Below are 7977 nucleotides of genomic sequence, written 5' to 3'. Positions count from 1 at the left end.
ATCAAGGCCCACCTTAATGACCTCATCTTAACTGAATTAAATCTGCAAAGACTATTCACATTCACAAATACTGGCAGTTAGGACTTCAGCATATATTTTGGAGAATGGAACATAATTCAATAATGGGAGCCCTAGTCTATACAAAGTATCTCATGTAGTGATTTGTATTTCCCTAGTGACTGCTGACATCAGGTATCTTTTCATGTGTGTTGGCTACTTTTGAATCTTCTTTAAAGTACTGACTATTCAAGTCCTTTGTGCATTTTAAAAATTCTTTGCTTTTGAGTTATAAAGATTCTTTATTCTGAATACTATACCCTTATCATGTGATTTTCAAATATTTTCTCCCACCTTGTGGGTTATCTTTTCTCTCTCGAGAGTGTTCTAATTTTAATGAATTTCAATATCTATTTTCTTTTGCTTATGCTGGGATCATATCCAAGTAAACATTGCCATATCCAAGATCACGAAGATGTATGTTCTCTTTTAGGATTTTATACGTTTGCTCTTATATTTCGATTTTTGATCCATTGTGAATTAATTTTTGTTTATGATGCCAGGTAAGAATTCAACTTCATTCTTTTGTATGTGTGTCTTAGTTACTTTTCTCATTGTTGGCACAAAATACCTGATGCCCAAAGTTAATGTGGGAAAGGTTTATTTAGCTCACAGTTTATAGAGGTTTCCGTCCATAACTGTCCGGGTCCAAGGTAGGCTGGCTTGATGGAGGAGCATCACAGAGGAAAAACAGTTCATAGCAGCAGAAGACAGCAAAAGCAAGCAAGGGTGAGACAAGCCTCTTTCTGTCCCTTATATTGTATCCAGTCTACTGGAACTAGGGCGGTGCAAGTCCAATCAGTAGACAGATCCAGCACCCACCCTTAATCCCAGCATCCTTAATCCTAGCATTGTACTACAAATCAATCACATACTTTAGATTCGGCCACCTCCAAAAAAAACCTATGACTGCATGAGGCTTTGGAGGGCCATTTAGACACAAACCATAACAATGTGGATATCCAGTTGTCTAAGCATTATTTAATTTTTAAATTGAAATATAATCGTATGTATTTATGGGGCACAGTGTGATATTTTAGTACATTAATATGCAGTGATCAAATCAGTAGATGGGATACCCCTCATCTCAAACATTTCTCATTTCTTTGTGATGGGGACTTTCAAAATCCTCTCTACTAGATACTTTGAAATACATAGCTAAGTATCATCAACCATAATCATCCCACTGTGCCATAGAACATTAGAAGTTACTCCTCCCGTCCAACTACTATATATTCCTGTACACATTAACCAGTGTGTCACCAGCCCCCAGACCCCAGCTCCAGCCCCCATTCCAGATCTAGTAACCATTCTTCTACTCTCTCCTTCTATGAAATCAACTAAATAGCTTCTACCTCTGAGTGAGAACATACAGTATTTGTTTCTCTGTGCCTGACTTATTTTACTTTATGTCTTCAGGCTCATCCATATTGTCACAAATGATAGAATTTCATTCTTTATGGCTGAATAATAATCTACTGCATATATATATGCATATATCTATATCTATCTATCTATCTATATCACATTTTCTTTATCCATCCATCACTGAACATGTAGGTCAACTGTACATGTTGGTTAATGTGAGTAGTACTACAATAAATTTGGCAGTGTAGGGGCTGGGGATTTAGCTCAGCGGCACAGCGCCTGCCTAGCAAGCGCAAGGTCGTGAGATCGATTCCTGGTACCGGAAAAAAACCTAAAAAAAAAAAAAAAAAAAAAATGTGGCAGTGTAGATGTGTCTCTGACATACTGATTTCCTTTCCTTTGGGTGTGTATACCCCAGTCATGGTATTACTGGATCATATGGTAGTTCTAGTTTCTTGAGGATCTTCCACACTTTTCCATAACCATTATACTGATTTTACATTCCTACCAACAGTTTATAGGAGTTTCCCTTCCTCCACATCCTTGCCAGCACTTTTTTTTTTTTTTGGTCTTTTGTAATAGCTGTTCAAGCTGGAGTGAAATGGTATCTCATTGTGGTTTTGATTTGCATTTCCTTGATGATTAGTGATGTTGAGCCTTTTTCCATATACTTGTTGATCATTAGTATGTCTTCTTTTGAGAAATATGTACTTGGATCATTTACCAATTTTTAATTGGATTATTTGGGTGTTTGTTTTGTTTTGATTCGTTTTGCTATTTAGTTGTTTGAGTTCCTTACATATTTTGGATACTAATCCCTTGCTGGATGAATAGTTTGCAAATATTTTCTCCCATTCTAAAAGTTGTCTTGTTCTTTTTTTGTTGTTGTTGATTTAAGGCAATGGTTTTTTGTTTTTTGTTTTTTGTTTTTTTTTTTTGAGCAATTGAATAATCATTGACTATTCTCAATGGTTGTTGTAGGAAAACATAATAATAAACATACATACATTTATGAAACAGCATAGGAACAATACAAACATTACAGAGTTATGGACAGATTAGTAGGAAAATATCAGTGGCTGCTGTAATACATGGTGGTATCTTCTAAGTGGTTTCTCAGGAAGACAGAGATACGCAAGAAAGATCTAACAAGTAGTTACAGCCTAAGGGTTGTCAAAAATAGCATATTACCTCCTCACCAGTGACTCCTCTCACTGAGGTGTGATGGCTGGAAGGAAGGCCAGGATTGAAGAGAAGGACCAAGAGACTTGCACCTATGTCTAGCAACAGGCTGTTTTCTTTTTCCTCTATAGTCATGATTACTTGGGGCTCCTCCGTGGAGATGACAGTCTGGCCAGAGGGAGAAGGCAGAGTATGCCCCGGGCCCCCTCATTCCTGTTAGATTAATTGGTGGGATGGGTCTGAGCTCTGGGGCCTCTGCTTCAGAGGGCAGACTGATCTCCAGTGGTCACTGGTCACCTTTGCATTCAGGGCATGGCCCAGGGGGCTTCTTAGGGCAGTTCCTCTTGAGGTGGCCTGGCTTTTAACAGTAATAGCAGATGAATGTAGTCGTAGAGTTCTTCTTGGGGCCCTGAGAATCAGACTTAGGGTCTGTTTCTCTTAGTGTTGCAGCAAAAGAGCTGCTTTTTCTTAGTCTCTTTGTTTTCTCTCCTTGGCCTCCTCCTTGTCATGGCTATAGAATACTGAGGAGGCAGTTCTTCCTAACATCTCAAGTGAGCTATCTGGGGTGAAAGCCATTTTTTGTAGCTTTTTCTCTCCAGCCTCCCATCGCATTGGGACCCCACAACCACTTAGTGTCCTCTCCCCAACCATCAGCACAGACAGTAGGAATCTCAGTGCAGACCTCTCCAGAGCTCCATGCGCTCCTCCACCACAGCCTGTATTGTCAGTGGAAGAATGGCTTCCAGGGGGTTTTCCCCAGGTATTGCTTCTGAAAGGCTCTTGTGACCCCGGTCAACTAGACCTCTGAGTCTTCAGGTGTAGTGTGTATTCTCATGTTCTCCAAGTCCTTGTTCAGCAGCTGCTCCTCCACTGACTGTGGACCTTTCTGGTTCTCAACAGCAGGGGCAAGAGTGATCCATTGTGTGGCATGTATTCCCAGTTGTCTTGTTATTGTGCAAATTGTTCCTTTTGCTTTTCAGAAGCTTTTTAGTTTGATATAATCCTGTGTTTCCCTGAAAATAAGACCTAGCTGGAAAACAATCAGCCTTGAAAGCTAGAGTTCAAAAATGCCCACTCTGGCCAGGTGTGGTGGCACATGCCTGTAATACCAGCACTTGGGAGGCTGAGGCAGGGGGATCACTGTGAGTTGAGTTTGAAGCCAATCTGGGCTACAAAGTGAGTTCAAGGCCAGTCTGAACTGCATAGCGAAACTCTGTCTAAAAAAAAAAAAAAAAAAAAAAAAATATATATATATATATATACCAACCCAAATCAAGCCTATCCTTGCTAGTCTGTTTTACAGACTAGCCACCAAGCAAGAGAACAATTATGGCAGGTAAGGTCTTATTTTGGGGGAAAGAGGGTCCCACTTGCCTATCTTGCTTTTGTTTCTTGGCCCTAGTACCATTTGTTGAAGAAACTGTTCTTTCCCCTTGAATGGTCTTGGTGCTCTTCTCAAAATCTTCAACATTATTTCTTTTGTTTTGTTCCTTTTGAGTCAGGGTCTCATTATGTAGTCCAGGCTGGCTGTATATCCCAGGTCAAACTCACTGTATATCCCAGGTCAGCATCAAACTCCTCAGTCTTCCAAGTGCTAGGGTTACAATTGTGTACTGCCACACCTGGCTAAAATCTTACACACATTTAAATATGAATTTAACTTTACTTAAGTAGTAGGTTGTGACTTACTCAACTTAGGTTAAACTTGTAGAACTCTTCCCAGCTCAACATTTCATAAAATTGTCAACAGAGCCTGGCCTCCTAGGAAAATTGTAAAACTCAAGAATATTCACTAACTGGCATGGTGGTAATTGAATCCCGGTTACTTGAAGGGCTGAGGCAGGAGGATTGCAAGTTTGAGGCCAGCCTGGGCAATTTAGTGAGAGTTTGTGTCAAAATTAAAAAGGGCTAGGGATATAGCTCAGCGTAGAGTGCTTACCTACCATGTATCAAGGGTTTAATCCCTAGTATTTTTAAAAATGAACTGACTCTAAATTCAATTTTAGAAAATATCTCTGCCAACATTCAGTGAATTAATCATTAGTTCAATGATGTTTTAAAGTATAAACCAGTAATCAAAACAGATTAGAAACTTTCACTTCTGCCCATGAAGAATTAACTTCTATAGAAACTGCTTTTACCATATATAACTAGAAAAACAAACATAATGTATAAAGCAAATGCATTCAGACACTGGACGACAGAGCACAGAACTAAATTCCTGAGGGAAGGAAGAGCCCTGTGCCTTGAACACCTGACTTATTTAGAGCACGTCTAATTTACAGTACAGAGAGGGAACCCAAGGTCCACTACAACACTGAATTGAGGAGATAGGGTTCAGAATGGCTGAGGTGGCTAGAATTTTCAGGAAAAAAAGACAGGAAATAGCTTCACAGAGACACACCTCAAGAGATCTGTAGAATATCCCCTTGACCCTTAGGTAAGTTCCAATCAATATGTGTGTTAAATGAAATACCAAACAACAAATAAAAAATGGTAGGCCAAAGATTTCTCAGAGCTCAGGGCTGAGGATATAACTCAGTGGCACAAGTGCCTCCCTGGTAAGCACAAGGTCCTGAGTTTGATTCCCAGTACAAAAAAAATAAAAAATAAAAAATATATATATATATATAATTCCCAGAGCTCAAACAGTTGAATAGTTGAGGTTTCTACTAAAATAGATCTTGTTCACAAAGCACTGGGTAGAATACTCAAAAAGATCATGCCTTTGTAGTGGAGCTAAATTATCCCTAGAGTAAAGGCTGTGCTCAGCTTGTCATTTAAAAAAGCTTAACAGTATGCCCCAAACTGATGTATAAGTAACTTAATTGCACAACTAGAAGTCCCAACACTGCTTAAAGAAATACAATAAAACCCAGCACACAACATTGTAAAAGTACTATGCTTGATATCCTGCAAAACACCAGCCATGAAGGGAAGTAGAAAAATATGACATGGAGCCAGAAAAACTAAATCAGTAGGCCCATACTAACACAGATGATAGATTTAGCCAACAAAGACTTAAGACAGCTGTTGTCAATATTATACATACTTAAGGATCGAAAAACATGAATATAAAGAGGAGAGACATGAAAGGTAGATATATATTTTAAATCCAAATAAAATTTTTAGAGATGAAAAATACAATATCTGAGATTACCCCAGATGGGATTAACAACACTTTGGATACTACAGGAGAAAAGATCACTGAAATTAAAGGCACAAGAATAGAAATTATTTAAAATGAAGCACAGAGTACAGATTGAAGAAGGAATAAACAGCCCATGGGACAATTGCACACCTCAAAAATACATGCCAAGGGGCTGGGGATATAGCTCAGTGGCATAAGTGCCTGCTTGGCAAGCGCAAGGTCATGAATTTGATCCCTGATACCGCAAAAAAAAGAAAAAAATGCCAAAAGGAAAAGGAAAGAGACAGAAAACACATTCAAGGAAGTAATTGCCATTGCCCAAATTTGATGAAAATTATAAGGTCATAGACCCAATAAGCTCAGTGAACCTAAAGAAGAATAAATATGCAAGAACAGGGCTAGGGATATAGCTCAGTGGCACAAGCGCCTGCCTGAAAATGCAAGGTCCTGAGTTCAATTCCTGGTACCAAAAATAAAATAAAAAGAAAACTACACGTACTAAGGCATATCATAATCAAATTGCTTAACCAGTGATAATGAATAAAAGAAGCCTTACATGCAGAAGGATGAGATAAAAATCAAACTTCTCATTGGAAACTCTACAAGCCAGGAAATAATCATATGATTTTGTCAAAGTACTGAAAAGGTGTACACATGTGTGGGATGAATTTAGAATTTTCTCTTAGCAAAAATTTCTTCCAAAAATAAAGGTGAAATACTTTTTCATAGCAGTAAAATCTGAAAGAATTCATTACCATCAGACCTGAACAATAAAAAATGTTGAAGTTTTTCAGATAGATGAAAAATTATAACAAGTGAAAATCTAGCTCTACACAAAAGACTGAAATGATAACTACATGGGCAAGTATATGCTTTTTCTTATTTTAATCTCTTTAAAGGATAATTGAACTGACAATTTAAACAAAAGAACAATGCCTTTAGAGTTTATTATATACAAAAAGTGAAATATGTGACAAAAAATGCCATGAAGGTCAGAAAAGAAATGGAATTATACAATTATAAGGTCCTTACAAAATTTCTGGCCTGGGACATATGTGTGCACACTCCATTCAACATATTAAGTTTGCCATAGGTCAATGGTTTGGTTGCTCAAGTCACATTCTTTTCAGCCTGTCTGTTTAATGGTCATTGGCTGACAGGATAGTGTCTTTAGAAATTGCTAAAGAACATTTATGAAATACATGGTATCCCCTCCTGGGAGATGTCCTTACATACTCCACATATCCTAAAAGGTCTAAAACAACCACTAAAATAATGAATCAAAGAGTTGTAGCTAATAAGCCAACAAAGGAGATACAATAAAATTGTACAAATTATTAATTTATTTCCAAAGATGATAGAAAAGGGAAAAATGAGCAAAGAACAGATGAGACAAATACAGAATAAATAGTAAGATGATAGACCTAGCCAGGCATGGTGGTAATATCAGCACTCTGGGAAACTAAGGCATAAGGATCACAAGTTTGAGCCCCGCTAACAAGACCTTGTCCTAAAATAAAAAAAATAAAAGGGGCTAGGGATGTACCTGTGTGCAGAGGCCCTGGTTTCAATCCCCAGTACTTTAAAAAAAAAAAAAAAAAAAAAGCCAGTAATCACACTAAATATAAACAGCCTAAAAATCGCAAAAGGCAGGCAGGTTTAGTTTTCTTAAAAAACAAAGACCCAACTATATACTGCATATAAAAAACAAATTTTAAGTATATAAATACATTAAAAGTAAAATGATGGAATCATGCTCACACTAAATAAAACCGGGCAATACTATCAGGCAAATGATTTCAATATTGCTAGTTACAAAGAAGGTAATTTCCTCATGATAAAGGGATCAATAAGGAGTACATAATAATCTTAAACATTTATGCATTTACTAACAAAGCTTTAAAATGCAGAAATTGATAAGCTGCAATTAAATGGACAAATATAGCAGTATAGTGAACATTTAGATAACTCAGTAATTGGTAGAACAATGCTATGAATCAGACAGTTGCTCACTACTACTCTGACTAGTATGTTAAAATCCTACTACAAGTGCTGTGATACTTGAAGATGAGGCTTTTGGGAGGTACATAAGTCATGAGAATATAGCCTTCATGGTGGGATTAGTTCCTGTGTAAGAAGAGACATAAGTGAGTTTGCTTGTCTCTCTTTCCCTTCTGAGGACATGGCCAGAACATGTTGTCTACAAGTTACGAAGTTTT

The sequence above is a fragment of the Chinchilla lanigera genome, unplaced genomic scaffold (assembly GCF_000276665.1).
Source record: "Chinchilla lanigera isolate Chin_1 unplaced genomic scaffold, ChiLan1.0 scaffold00044, whole genome shotgun sequence".
Taxonomy (NCBI): domain Eukaryota; kingdom Metazoa; phylum Chordata; class Mammalia; order Rodentia; family Chinchillidae; genus Chinchilla; species Chinchilla lanigera.
Note: the sequence above shows the minus strand (reverse complement) of the source record.